The sequence below is a fragment of the Leptinotarsa decemlineata genome, unplaced genomic scaffold (assembly GCF_025532065.1).
Source record: "Leptinotarsa decemlineata unplaced genomic scaffold, Ldec_3_MD MMD2_tig00026294_RagTag_RagTag, whole genome shotgun sequence".
NCBI lineage: Eukaryota > Metazoa > Arthropoda > Insecta > Coleoptera > Chrysomelidae > Leptinotarsa > Leptinotarsa decemlineata.
The window spans coordinates 9815479-9829970 of NW_027412674.1; the positions used below are offsets into that span (position 1 = coordinate 9815479).

General features: G+C 36.9%; 2 protein-coding genes across 7 annotated transcripts in view; one reads left to right on the plus strand and one right to left on the minus strand.

Moving 5' to 3' along the window:
* The window catches only part of AstC-R2 (Allatostatin C receptor 2), a 649221-nt gene that overhangs the window by 200784 nt on the left and 433945 nt on the right, over positions 1-14492 (minus strand). The gene's annotated exons all lie outside the window — the stretch shown is intronic.
* Positions 1-14492, plus strand: part of LOC111515617 (uncharacterized) — a 77630-nt gene that overhangs the window by 29111 nt on the left and 34027 nt on the right. Inside the window, exon 1 of one of the 4 annotated variants that reach the window (XM_074180327.1) lies at positions 8492-8645. The exons of 1 other annotated variant lie outside the window; for it this stretch is intronic. The gene's annotated coding sequence lies outside the window, so the exon portion shown is untranslated. Of the gene's footprint in view, positions 1-8491; positions 8646-14492 lie in introns of those variants that run through there. 2 more of the 4 variants (XM_074180333.1, XM_074180330.1) reach the window with 2 other exon arrangements.

Genomic DNA, 14492 nt, shown 5'->3' on the forward strand with positions numbered 1-14492 from the left:
AGTTTTCTCTTCAGTTGAGAAATAGGCGCAGACCAGTTGAGTCTATTATCTAATGTAATGCTCAGTAATTCAACTTTATTAGTTTCACAATTAGAGAAATCTGTATTGTGTCTTCTGACCATTTAGTTTCAGATTATTAGACATGAACCACTGATTAGTAATATTAGATACCTCGTTAAGATGAGACTGTAACATATCATTATTTTTATCCGCCAGAATGAAAGTGGTGTCGTCCACAAAGAGAACCGATTTGAACGGCATCATATATTTGCACAAGTCATTCACATAAATGACAAATAAGAGCGGGCTATTATACAGGGTGTAACTAAATAAGTGTAAAACATCCAAGAAGGTGATTCCTCATCGAAAAAAAGATAGGATCTTTCATATAAAGAAATTTCATTGGAGCATCCCTTGTTAAGATACAGCCCCATAAACTACAGAGATACATCGTCATAAATGCGAAAATACGAAACTAATCTATCTAGTAGATCGCTATTAGCGATAGTGACAATTAAATTGATATGACGCTGTCAGTTTTTGAATTTTCGAAATTGAATCAATACTAATTGTGTGTTGTTGTTCTGTTCTTAATTAGTTACTTTAGTAATTCACTTGTTATTAAAATGGCATACACAAATGAGGAAATGGCTGATATGCATTACGTTTACGGTCTGTCGCAGGGGAATGGGTTAGAAGCTTCTAGAAGATATGCTGAAATGTATCCTCAACGGCAGCATCCTTCACATAGAATATTTGCTCGACTTCATTAACGATTACGAGAATATGGTTCATTCGACAAAAGAACGCAGGATTGTGGTCGCCATCGAGAAGTACGAACACCACAGCTTGAGGAAGCAGTACTTGATTTGATTGAAGAACAACCTACTACCAGTACTAGAAAAATTGCTTTTCAACTAAATGTTAATCATATGACGGAATTTCGAATTTTAAAGGAACAACTCTTATATACCCTTACCATCTGCAACGAGTACAGGCACTGTTACCGCGAGACTTTCCGAACCGTCTTGAATTTTGCAATTGGATGCTGGAAATGATTAGAAGGAATTGTGACTGTCTGAAGACGATAGAATTCACAGACGAATGTAGTTTTTCTCGGGACAAGATTATTAATTTCCATAATTACCACATATGGGCTGATGAAAACATTCACGCTATTTTCGAAACTAACCATCAAGAACAGTTTTCTCTCAACGTGTGGCTCGGAGTTATTGGGGATGATTTAATTGGGCTTCATTTTCTACCTCCTCGATTAAATGGTGAGGCATACGTTCAATTTTCAAGAGAAGTGCATCCAGTACTGCTGGAGGAAGTTCCTTAGGGCGTCAGAAGGGATATGTTTTTTATGCATAATGGGGCTCCCGCCTATTTTAGTCAAGTAGCACGTCAGCATTTAACTGAAACATATGCAAATCAGTGGATAGGTCGAGGAGGACCACATACCTAGCCCGCTAGATCCCTGGATCTCAATCCTCTCGATTTCTCTATTTGGGGCCATTCACAGCTTTTGGTTTATCGTACTCCTGTTCACGATGTAAAGGACTCAAAAAACCGCATCATCGATGCGTGCAGGGTAATCTGAGAGACTCCAGGAATATTTTTTGAGCAAATACGTGGCTCAAAGCGTCGACGTCTAGACGCATGTGTAATGTCTGAAGGTAGACATATTGAACATGTTGTGTGTTTTGTTACTGATAAATTAGTTTTGTTTATTACCCTTCAATCTTTTAATGCAGGTACTAACTACAAAATAACAATAAATCCAGTTCGCATTTATGACGATGTATCTCTGTAGTTGTTCGTAAAATAATTTTTTACTGCAAACTGGTCCATTTTGGGCAAAAAATTGAAGAGATATTTTCTGTTTAGAATGAAACAGGCTATCGTCAATAAATTTTTAAATAGTAAACAGATAATAAGACAAAAAGTTACATTGAAAATAAATTTTAGGGGTTGCGTTTTCCACCCCTTACAACCATGGGGTGAACCAAATAAATTACTGGCTGAGTGCCTTTTTGGTAGGACAAAACGTCAGAATAATTTCAATATTGTAACTTTTTCAGTGCTTGTAAAAAAATTGTTATATACATTTTATGTACCCCCTTTAAGGGGCTGTATCTCAACAAGGAATGCTCCAATGAAATTTCTTTATATGAAAGAGCTTCCCTTTTTTTCGATGAGAAATCACCTCCTAAAACGATTTACACTTATTCAGTTACACCCTGTATATAATATAAATATGCCATTTCTATTTAGTATATTTCTGTTGTCTCCTTCTGTGCTATTCATGATCGACAGTACTGTTGAAGCTACTTTTTGAGAAAAGCAGTTCTTTCGATATTAGATATACTATTTTCATGAGCTCGAAGTGAAATAAAAAAAAAATTCTGGCATAAATTAAATATTCTTGTGCGTTCAAATCTGAATTGATTCCGGTTCCATTTGTTGCAGATAGGGCACACAAAGATGGAAGATAATCCGCACATAATACAACCAAATGAATCCGACAAAACTGCATGGGAATATTTGAGTATTACAACGGACTATATCAGTTTACCGTTGGGTATTGTATCTGTAGTGGCTGACATACTGATCATTATGGTAATATTAAGATACAAGAGGCTTAGGAACAGAACCAATCTGTACTTGGTGCATCTTGGATTCTCGCATATTTTCTATATAATCTCCATGCCACTGTTTTATATAATCCTCGATATGTTCTTCGAGGGTCAACTGGAAGTACACTGGTTTTGTTTATGGACAAGAAGTGAATTCTTAGCCATGGCTCTAACAATAAGTTTTACTGCTGGATTCGGAATAGATGTTATCATGGAAGCAAAAAAATCTATCTGGTTTTATAAGTACAGAGAAAGAATCGCACATTTATTCTCATTCATTTATTTTTTTCACGGTATACTGTTTGCTGCAGCTGGCGGTATTTGCTTCAAAGTGGGAATGAAAAATGATTTCTATTTTTACTTCATCACTTCATATTATATACTGGCAGTGCTACTCTTATTATATTTCGGTATACAAAATAGAAATACAAATTTAATAACCAGTAATGAGTGGGTTTTGAATATATCCATATTACTTCTATTATGTTGGCTACCACTTTTTGTAATTTACAATTTAATGAATATTTTCAGAGATTTTCCGCAAGTCGATATGATTTTATGGAATCTAGCATTCCTACCTGAATATTTGGCATGTTCATTATCGTTGATTACTATGTGGAAACTCTGGAAGTCAAACAAGCATTTTAAATCAGGTTTTCGAACATTCTTAAGAAGACCCGTAGCTCCAACGGATTATGAAGAGCTATTTAAGACTGATCAATCATGATCTTCATATATGGATTTGCTGCCAGAGAACTGATTGTTATTCATTCCATTTGTATATCCTGAGTTTTGAATATTTTAAATTGAATTGAATATTTTAAATTGTGTACGAAACCAATAAATTTCTCAAAACTTCAAAATTGTAATAGATCGATACCAATAAAAAAAGTTCCAAATAATTGTTTTATTCAACTATTGAAGTAATATATTTTTGAGGAAAAGTGCGGATAGTTGCAGATCTGGATGACATGGTTGAAAATGGTAAAGACAACGTATAAACGTATAACGTATATTAGAAAATAAGATAATATTTTATAAAAAATCATTCTTCAATATAAGATAAATGGTTTTCACGGCTAAGTCACGATGAAAGAGAATAAAATCCGGGCTGTCAGGCCGTGGTCGAATAGAATCTGAAGTACCTAACGTTTCGTCTGAAACTGTGGCAGACATCATCAGTGATATATGCGATGACTGCGAGGAAAATGGTTATGTCTGACTGACTGCTCAGACTTTAAGATATAACTAACCTTCATCCTAGCAGTTAGTTAGCACTGATGATGTATGCCGCAGCAGATGACGAAACGTTTGGTGCTTCAGGTTCCATTCAACTATGTTCTACCAGATCAGATTTTATTTGGTACATACAAAGTACTTATCCGGTCAATTTAGTGAGCTAGGAGTACAAAAATTCACATGCAGCTGAAAGTTGATAGGATTGTTCTGAACACCATTATAAATGAAATCCTGGAAAAACATTCACTTGGGGTCGAAGGTCACAAAAATGGGTTTTCGCGATTTTCAGCAAAACGGTAAGTTTCATCGTAAAATTAGTTCAGACAGAAATTGTAGATCAAATAATTATTTATAATGTCCAAATACTTTGTGTACCAAGCCTTGCTTGCGTGTCTAGCGTTTTATACCTGCTTTATCTTGGAATACCCAATACATGTAGGTCGGAAACACCCACACCCTAAATCGGTACGACCAATCAGCCATACATCCTTCCTGTTGAAAGGACTTGAGAGTACTGGACGGACATATCAGTGAGGGGGGTCTTATATGCATCACCCTGAATAACCATCAGTATGCTAATCAAACCAGCAAATCAGCAGAGTCAGCATTAAGGGACCTTGTAGGGGAAATCTCCCAATCCCTCGACAACATGGAAATTGCGGTTGCTGTATGTCTTCGATTTTCAAGGAGCATTTGACAATACACTACCTAAATCTATAGCATCATCTCTGGCTAGGAAAGGTAAGGAATCGACCATAACTGGCTGGATCTATGCCATGCTGGTAAATAGAACTGCAACTACGACTCTTGGAGGCGAGGCCATTAGGTCACCAAAAGCTTCCCTCAAGGTGGGGTACTATCTCTCCTTATATGGTCGATTTTGATGGATAGTCTGCTTGATATCCCCGACAGAAGAAAAGTAGATCTGCAAGCTTATGCAGATGACCTTATCATCTTGGCAAGGTCCACGTCGGGAAGGATATCCTCCAAAGCACGATGGACGTTATTCACAGTTGGTGCCTGTGGGAGCAGATGTCTGTCAACCCCAGTAAAACTGTAATAATCCCTTTCACAAGCAGGAGAAAATTGGATGATCTAACGCCACTTTTCCTCAATTGTGAGGTCATTCCATTTGGAACGGAGGCGAAATATCTTGGCAATGTTCTCGATAAAAAACTCACCTGGAACGCTAACTTGAAAAAAGTTTTACACAAAGCCAGACTGTCCCTATAGACACGTCGGAGATCCTTCCAGCCATGGAGATCCTTCTAGATCTACCTCCTCTCCACATTTTTCTGGAGAGAGAGGCTAGATGGACTGCATGTAGACTTGTGCAAATTACCAATTACATAAATCAATTTAATGCAGAGTGCAACAGACTGTTAGTTGACACCGGAAGTCACAGCATTCTGAAAATGTCCTCTGATTTTATGCCTCCAACTACGAACTCCCTCATAAAGTACTGTTACCGAGAAGAAACTATTATGAGCAAATCGTTGTTGGTTCACAGATGGATTAAAAACACCATCCGTGGCAGGTGAGCCCACGATGCAAAATAGGAATTTACTCGAGCGTCATTGAGACATATTAGGTTGCAAAGCTTAGATGATCAGAAGAAAAAAATGTCATATAATATATACCTCTTCATCGGTGGGGGAAGCGGCTATAGATTTTTAAATACGTAAAAAAATACTGTTGCATGGACATACTCGAGCGCGTCAGATATTGATAGCATCAATATCCTACGTATTTTTAATAATGTTGGTATGTTAATCTGGTCGTTTGCATGATGTGGGTGGTTGTACGTAAGGGTTAAAAGTGAAAAGAAAAAAAATTCAATGGAGCACGTCAGATTTTTTAAGAGGGTGTTAAGTGCAACAAAAAAAAGCTCTCATTCAATAATCTGACGATTTCGATCTGACGCAAACTCACGACCATTATTATGATGTGCAAATAAAAAACTCGCCATTTTGATATACTCAAGCGTGTCAGATTAAGATATATATGGTTTATCTTCATGTTTTAGACGTGCTGTCTCATAATCTGAAGATTATCCAGAGGGATTCGCTTAATCTGACAAAAACAATATTTTTTTTTTTCGATTCATCGAATTTGATTAATTGAAAAGCTCAGGAAATAGCATGCAAAGAAATAAGTATGTTTTTTAAGTAAAATATTTGTATTTATAGGAAAATAATTTAAAAAAATGCTAAAAAAAATAATTTTCTATAATCAATTGATTAATTATTGAAGAAAAAAGAAACGAAACTTTCTATGTTCTTTATCACTTCCATTTGTAACTAACGTTACTGCAGTTTCGTCCTATAAGGACATTTTAAACCTTATATATTGTATAAGTTTGAAAATGTTCCTATATATTGTATAAGTACGAAAATGTCCTTATAGGACCAAACTGCAGTAACGTTAGTTACAAATAAAAGTGGTAGAAAACATAGAAAGTTTAATTTCTCTTTTATCCATTATTATTTCTTACCACGTAGTATCGCTACATCCATCAATTATTTGAATAATCAATCATCATCTTCATCACGAACGGGTCTCTGTGATCAGCTGTGATGGCGTCATAGCAACAACTTTGCTACCCTCCCCTTTCTTTACGTCACTCTCAAATTGTCAGATTACTGGAATATACACTTTTTATCAGGTAATTAACTCACCCTACCTTGATCTGACGCGCTCGAGAATTTCTGATGATCATTTTTTTTACTAATCTGATCCTTCATCCCTCATAGGCGGCCTTATATATGGGGCTCATATTTGGTGGAGGTATTTAACCGGGTACAAGATATGTATTTATCTATGTATTTATCTGTCGCGCTTTAGTACATCCCGAAATCCCCGCTTGGGCTCCCCTATTACTGGTTCCGGTGCAGGTGTTTTTAGTCGCAGACCCAGTACAGTGACTCTATTTCGAATGGAAATTTACGCTATTGAATTGTCTGCGGAGAGATTGGAAGAATCCAACCTCATACACAAGTCAATGAAAATATTCACTGACACCCAAGCGGCGTTGGGAGCTCTTGTCTCCTACCGAGCAACGTATAAATTGGTAACAAATTGCCAAAAACGACTTTCCTTGATAGGAAGAGTCAACAGATTGCCATACAAAGATTGAACACCAGGATGGCAATAAGATTTATGGACTTCTGGCAGAATCTTCCAGGATTGGCTCACTCCAAGGCGTTTATCCACCCTTCGAAGCTTGATATCAAACAGTTGTTCGACTACAGTAGGGATGAACTATGATGTCTAACAGGCCTACTTACAGGTTACTGATATTTGAATCATTATATGCAGAGACTCGGACTGTTGGTAGATAGTGTGTGTCGCCTCTGTTTGGAAAATGATGAAATAGCAGAGCACATACTTTATGCCTGCCCCGCTTGGGACCGAATCAGGTTTTCAGAGTTTGGCAGAGCGTACTTTCACCATCTGACCTGAAAGACCACTCACCATACAAACTAATCGGCTTCGTTGAGAAGCTAGGTTTGTTTGGTCGATTGTGAATAGGTGTGAGCCATAATAAACCCTTGCGGGTTGCGATGGATGGTCGAATAGACCCACTCACTCTGTACCTAACCTAATATAACCCAATACATGCAATACTATTAGTCTTCAGCGCCACTCCTAACAGTCAACAAATCTCGATTCATTTCAATGTTGAATGAAAATCACTACTGAAAATATATTTGTGAAACAAGCTCAAAATGATGCTGATGTGAATGGTAATTGGAACAGCAATAGAGCAATTGAATTTAACAAATACAACTGTTGTTGTAGGTGAAGATGTAGACTCACTCGTGTTACTTACTGCTCGAACTCCAAGCGTAAAAACGATTTTTGTTTCACCTGGAAAGTCTCAAAGTCAATCGGAAATATATTCATCGTCAAAATCATGAACTATTTTTACACATAATAACTGGCTGTTATACGACATAGGCATTTTTCAGGAGGGATCAAACAACAGTTTTTAAAATGTTTGGATAACAAGATTGAGTTCAATGTGCCAAAGTATTTCAAAAGAGTAATTCTCCACAAGAAATTATCACCAACGGTATTCGCTTCTATGTATGGAGCTCCTAAGAAACTTACTTAGATACTAGAAATAAAAAACAAGTGCAATTATCTTGTCTTCTTTCAACCTCAGCAGCTCATCATCATCTTCAACGGTATATTACCAAGTTCGATTGTGGTTTGGTCATCAGCTAGACCCAAAAGACCCTGGTTGATTATCGGTCGACAATACATTAGAACTAGTTCAGACTTTACTACCACCTGCGCTGGAAAAACTGCGGAACGCATATTTTTGCAACTGTAAAACGGGATGTTGTGCTGAATGTGGGTGCAAAAAAGTTGGAATGTTTTGTTCTCTAACATTTACAAATTGTCAAGGTCGTGTTCCAATGTTGAACCACCAACAGTTGAAGATTCTTTTGATACCAACGTGAAGATATACGATGTATCACTATTGAGGAAATTCACTTGCATCCATCAAATAGAAACAGATTCTTGGAATAGGCCTACAGAGGAAACCACGTTGAAAAAAATGTTGTTTACTTCACTCTGTTTACGGAGTGCAAACGATATTTAAATATTTCATTTCACCGCATGTTTATTATTGATAACTGTGAAATACTGATAAGAGGCCAGATCTTACATCCATATTTAACATTATTGTGGTTTATTCAGTGGAGCGTGTTTCGTCATGGTGTAACTTTCCGGGTACTCATAGAAAACATAGACTGAGTGAGTAAAAACTTCATTCACTTTTTCATCTCTGTCATTGCACTCATATAAGTTGTATTTCACCCATGAAGAATTTGAGAATCATCAACAGAGAAACATCATAAGATTTGCGAAGAATGGTCAAAGTGTTTTTGGTGTATAAACTTAAACTGAATTGACGTACCTAAACAAGTTTTTATTGAAATGTTGTTTACTTTTCAAACAACCGTTACCAAACTTGGTAATCATTTATTTTACACATCAAAATTTATTCGCTCGGAATAGAGAGAGAGAGAGAATAGAGAAAAGTTGGAAAATGAAATTTATATGTTTTTATACCACATTCATTCGTAATCAACGTTACTGCAGTTTTGTCCTATACGGACATTTTCAAACGAATATAGAACACCAAAATAATCAACAATGTACAACCTCTTAAAACTATATAGTATGCAAAAGCCACATGGAATAAATTCCTTATTACGGTTACTGTACATATGTACAAATGTAAATTATAATTTGACATTCTTCAACGTAAAAATGCCACCCCTACCTTCAACCCCTTCGAATGACAGGTGTAACCCCAAATGAGGAGTTGTCCTCCAAAGTCATCATCCATCCTGACCTTTGCAGGAAGGTGGACAGGTCACTGGGAGACATCTCCTTTATATCGGCAGGTGAAGGCCAAGACTCCCCGAACACACACTCTCTTATTGACGATAACTCCGGGCACTCGCAAAGGACATGCCTGACAGTCACATCTTCCTGTTCACACATCCTGCATAAAGGTGTGTCCACTAGCTCCATATTATGGAATAATTTCCTTAATTGACAGTGGCAAGTCAGAAATCCTACTGTTGAGCGTATATTTTTCCTGTTCATCGCCAGATATTACTTCGGCGCCAGCTTCTCAGGGTCGCCCAGGGTGATCCTGGCAAGATTGCATCATTTGATTTCATCCCATCTCTTTGGGGATTGAAATTTGGCTAGTTCCGCAATTGTCGAAGTCATCAGGCCGTAGGTGCCACTGGATCCTAAAATTCTTACTCCAGCCGCTTCCATGGCTAAAGAGTCGGCAGTGCGATTACGTTTACTCCTATCGTGTGCTTTAACCCACCTCAGGATAATGTTATTATCTACCGAAGCTTTGGCTAAATCTTGGTGGCACTTTAGTACTGGCCCTAAGGTAACATGTTTTTTATTCAAGGCTAATAGGGCTTGCCTGCTGTCAGTGCAGATTGTTATGTTTTTGCCAGAAATTCCTTTCCTGATTATTTCTTTTGTGGCGATTGACTTACCAGCCAGTTCTGTTTGGACCACGCTGGTATTCTTTCCCATTTCCCACATAATCCTTAGGCTTGGCCATGTTTAGTACACTCCACATACTGGTTTTTGAGCCGTCTATATATATATATATATATATATATATATATATATATATATATATATATATATGCTTATTGCGTTTGTAGTATCTGACTCTGTGTTCTGTTTGATTTGTATTTTGTAGGGTTTATTAAACATCACTGGTTGCCTGCAGCAGGGGTTGCGCAGTGAGCGCTTCTCGCCATAGAATCAGCCTCAATTGACCCATTCCTACTTCGAAGTTCACACCAGCCGTGCGCGATCGTAACATGGACGTTAAAGCAAACTCTTTAACGTACCTACATGTCCAGAAGGATCAGACCCGTAATCAATTCCATTGCCGCGGTTGCTGTTGTTGTCATGGCTCCTGTGATGTTTAAACAAGCCAGTCGCTGTATTTGATATAATTTTTGGATGGCCGTTGCTTGTGGAACTTTCGATCCCCATGCAATGGCTCAGTACGTTAACATATGTCCTATTATTGCAATGAAGATCCAGGTGACCACACGGGGTGGAAGACCCCATGCGCGTTCCACTGTCCTCTAACATTGCTCATAAGCCACATATACTCTTTTGGCTCTACTTTGTAAGTGAGAGTGCCATATTAGCTTTCTGTCGAGGATAGTACCAAGGTATTTCACATTTTCGGAGAAGTTTAGGTTGCTTTTGAAGATTTCGGGAGGTTTTAAGCCCGATAAACTTTTTTCCCGGTGAAAAGGACCATCAGTGAGTGTTCCTCACACCATGTTTCTATTAATTTGGGCTCATCCTGCGCTTTATCGCACAGTGTGTTCACAAATATGCCGGTCTGCATATGCAATTGTGTGGAATCCATTATTGTTGAGGTGATTAATCAGGGTATCCAGAACTATGTTCCAGCCCACTTAGCCCATATTCATACACTCCTGATTTCGTATTTCTTTCTATTATAAGACCATAATATAGATTTTACAGATCCACTAGTTTCCATTATGTCTTCTGAAAGGAACATTTCCATTTCGAATTTCAATAGCTTCGTATTTAAGACTGATCTTTAGAAACACCCTGTATATAAACAACTATGAATGAAATAACCTTTTTTTGGTCACAGCAACACTTGAATCCATCATTTGGTTACTCCCCACCTCATTCAAATTATTAGTTCATGAAATTGTATCTAGAAATACACACTTGAATATCAATTTTCAAATTCATTTTCCCATCAACGCAGTGTTTGCGTCGAGGTTGTTAGTTAGGCAAGAATGTAATTGTGTACAAACATGAAGGTTACGCCGAATCATTATATAATTTGTCCAGTCCTGTGGTTTTATGGAAAATAATTGTTTCGTCATTGGAGTAAATAGGAAAACCCTATCATCTAATATTTCTTTGCCAGTTCTCATCATTAGTGGAGACGAAAGTGTTTGAATATAATTCACTTATTTTTATAAGCTGACATCATGATATAGAAATATTTCATAACTTGATACGTTACAATAGAATACAAAAAATGCATGTATCGAACTACAACTTGTGATCAATGTAAGCAGTTAGCTTAAACACGATCCACACAGGTGTATAGGTCAACTCTTTGAAAATTAGCTGTTGAGATGGACATCATTCGAATGTCTCATAAGAGACAAAGTATCAGGTTGTTTCAAAAGTTCTGTCTGTTTCAATGTCATGTGTTCTTGTAGCTCCATATCTCAGAATATTCATTCTATTGTATCGAAAACTTGACATGGTGGTTTTGGGTACTAATCTTGCAAATCCAAGAAAATGCTCAGAGGGAGCAGAGGGAGTTTTATCAGGGAACTGGGGGCGAATACATCGTTTGAAACATCTTGGAGTTCTCCAAACAACGGTGTACACTTTTTTTTTAATATTTTTAGAGTTGAAGTTACTCACTTCATTCTCATGTTAGCAAATGAGCACCTCCAGCTTCCATGCAATAATAGAGATTCTGCTGGAAACGTTCTCGAATATTGTGGAGCATTTCTGGAGGGATTTCGCGACATTCATTTTTGATTCGTTACCGTAAATTTTCGAGTGATGCAGGAGGAGTACAGTAAATTCTTCTTTTCAAATGACCACACAGAAAGAAATCTAACGGCGAAAGGTCTGGTGATCGTGGTGGCCATTCGATAGTGCCCCGCCTCCCAATCCAGAGATCCGGAAAAGTCTGATCTAAATACTGCCGAACAGACAGAGCATAGTGCGGAGGAGCCCCATCTTGTTGAAATATTAACAGATCCTCCCGATAATTGTGGACATTTTCAATAATATCAGTGAGAAGGGGATTAATAGTATCTTCCAGAAGCTCCAGAAACTTTTGTTCGGTTAAATTGCCTTCTAAAAACAATGACTCAACAACACGGTCACCAAAAATTCCAGCCCATACTTTCAATTTTTCTGTATGTTGAGTATGCACTTCATGAAAAATGTGAGGATTTGAATCAGCCCAATAGCAACAATTATGACGATTAACTGTGCCATTTGGCAAAAAGAACATTCATCACTGGAACAAATGTTGAAAACATGTGGATTTTCCACCACCCGTTCACTAACCAACTCGCAAAAATGCAAGCGTTGATAGGAATCATCTTCATTCAGTTCTTGCGTTAATTTAATCTAGTGAGGATGCATTTTGTGGGTTTTTAAAATACGACGAACGCTAGTTCGTGACACCCTGGAAACAAATGCTAACTTTCTTGTGCTCAAAGTATGGTCAAGCTCAACATGGCCCAGAATTGCTACTTGTATTGCCTCATTTGTTACTGGTGGTTCGCTTTGCCGTTTTGTTATTTGTTGCAGATCCAGTTGTTGCGCGAAATTCTGCAATTAAATCGAAAACATATTGTCGCGACACATTCTTCCTATATCTGTTGATTGAACAGTTCAGCGGCTCTCGAAACACAACGTCTATTTTCATAGTATAGTTCAATCAACTCAATCCTCTCTGCAGTTGTGTGAATCATTGTTTCTTCAGCAACACTACGGCACTCACTACTAGTAATAATGTAGATATCACTTTTAACATAAAAATGAGAAATAGAAACAGCATTTTTAACCATTTCTCAACTGTAATAGTCCTCTTATAAGAGATGAACTAAAAAATCAATAAAAAAGTAGCGTAAGAAACGAATGAAAGAGTTCCAAATACATTCCAACTGAGCAGTGGCGTACAACAATTTGTTACTATTAACAATATTGAAAAAGTTAATTATCGGAAAGAACTCTTTCAAATACGTCCAAATTAAAAAAAAATTAAATCATTGTTTGGAAAATTCCAAAATCTTTCAAACAATGTGCGACTCGCCCCCTTTTGCCTATTGAAATTCCAAGGGTTGTTCACGCCTCTGCTCTGGGGTTGAAGTGACGACGCTGTAAATGGGGAAAAACTGTCCCCTTCAAAATAAAAATCGACCTGCCTGAGCGTTTTTTCGGATCCACAAGATTAGTACCCAAAACCTCCATGTCAGGTTTTTGATGGCCCACCCTGTATACTGATGGATAAAAAATTTTGTCTTCTATAAATTGATGCTGGTAATTTTCTTCAAACTTATTTTTTTTCTGCTTTTTAGCTATAATAATGATAATAATAATAATACTTTATTACCTTTTAGACAAAAATTACATTGTATGGTAATCGTCATGCTTATATAACTACATTCAGCACATGGTACTGTGTTACATACCAACATTCAGATACTAAAATAAGATAAATAAAATGCAGAAAGGCAACGGAAATGCGTGCTGTCTTTCGAGGTAGTTCTATTATCGAAGTCAAACAACAACAAACAAGTAACAACAACGGAACATCAACATAACAAAAATATTAATAAAAATAGGAACCATGAAACCATAGTATCAGTTAAAGCGGTGAAAACTATTCGAAAATTTCTGAAAGGCTGTAAAAGCAATTATTTATCAAAAAACGTTTCAAATTCAACTTGAATATTTTTATTCTTTCGCAATTTTTTATGTCATCTGGTAAGTTGTTGGAAATTTTCAAACCAAGTATACTTGGGGAGTTCTTTCCAACCTCATATTTGGCAAATGGAATATGAAATAAAGAACATTGTCTTGTTGTCCTAGAGTGATAATTAAAATTCATAAGGAAGTTATTTTTGTTTTCAAATATATACACAACTCAAAGATGAACAGTGAGGGTAAGGTTAAAATTTTGTATTTTTTGAAGAGTTCTTTACAATTTTGTCTTGAAGAAACTCCTGCTATACATCTGATAATTTTTTTCTGCGCTTTAAACACGTTGTCAGCTAGCGCAGATGTTCCCCAGAAACAAAGACTGTATTTCAGTTTTGATTCAGCTAAAGCGTGATATAATTGTATTAGTTGGGGTTCATTCATTACAGTTTTAAGGTTTTTCAGTTTGTAACTTTCTGAATTCAGGTGAGAGATAATATGTTCACAATGCTTATTGAAATGTAAATGTTCATCCACATAAACGCCTAAAAATTTTGTGTCTTGTTTGGAAACAACTATAGATGTATCATCTGCAAA